Source organism: Octopus bimaculoides, chromosome 10 (genome assembly GCF_001194135.2).
Source record: "Octopus bimaculoides isolate UCB-OBI-ISO-001 chromosome 10, ASM119413v2, whole genome shotgun sequence".
NCBI lineage: Eukaryota > Metazoa > Mollusca > Cephalopoda > Octopoda > Octopodidae > Octopus > Octopus bimaculoides.
In genome coordinates, this window is record NC_068990.1 from 26,563,248 (window position 1) to 26,564,628 (window position 1,381).

Here is a 1,381-nt window from a genome sequence, read left to right on the forward strand (position 1 = left end):
TTAAATACAAGTTGAACGAAGTTTAAGTTTAAAATAATATTTATCTTATGATATTTATATTATACTCATTTATTGTGCTTTTAATTATTAATTTTTCTATATGTGATAGTGGATTTTCATCGATGAGTTCTTGAAAATTGGTTATTTTCCCTAAAACTATATATATATATATATATATATAGGGAATAGGTTCTATGAAGAAATGTTTTTCACATGTTGAAATGTAATGAAAAATTTTAAAAAAAATGGAAAATGCACAGATATTTTACGTTGGACAAAAGAATATATATATCTTTATGAAATGAAACATTTACATAGTCGACCAGTTTCGCTTGTGATAATCATGCCTATGAAGATGGTGATAATGTTACAATTTCATGCTATCTGCAGAAGTTTTCATTCCATGTTAGTCGTAGATGCATACTGTAATATACAAAATGGAAGCAACACTCCTGTTTTGTAAGGAACATGCTTTGCAGTTTACCTTGTGCCTTCCACAATGATAGCTGAGATGTTGTTGGTGTGGATTTCTAAAATCAGCAAGATGGTCAATAGGAATTGTAGTAGGGTGCCATTAATTGGCAGGTGAACAGAAGTGATGATCACCATTCGGTATTGCATGAATAATTACATGTCAAATGAATAATTACGTTACGATCTTTATTCCCTGTACTCTTTTAAAATGAAAATAAGTATAAAAATTGCTTTTAAGAAAAACAAAAATTTTTGTGATTTTTTTTACCCATTTGGCACAAACATTCATACAACCCTTTGTTGTCATTTACGAGTTAGGAGTACACATGACTGTGGAATACTCAGCCAATTACATGTTTATTCAATAAAACAGGTATTTCAGTTTATTGAGCAAGTGAATCCTCACCAGCAAATGACTGAGATCCTTCTCTCCATTTCATTCCGCATGGTTTGTAGATACGACCAATTGATATCCTTAAGCTGTTAAGAATTCTTCTTGGCAAACAGTTTACCATTCCCATTCTCCTTTCTTCGCAGCAGATCTTTACATTCAACATTTTATATTCCAAACTCCAAACCATTGTTTACAATTTTTTCTTTTTCTTAAGAATTTCAGTTGGAATTTTTCTCCGATTCTTTAAGAATATGTTCCAGGTTTTTTTTTCTTTTTTTTCATCATATTTTCGTATTTTTCATATTTTCACTTAGCCATAAAAAAAAAAAACTGAAAAGAAAAACAAACAAAAGCCAGCCAAAAAATATTCTTCCGTGTTTATTCTGTTCTTTAGCTTTTTTGCTCTCTATTCCTGAACTTTTCAATTGGTAAATTTCCTGAAGTTTCCAAATCTTCCTCTTCTTCTTCTTCTTCTTCTTCTTCTTCTTCTTCTTCTTCTTCTTCTTCTTCTTC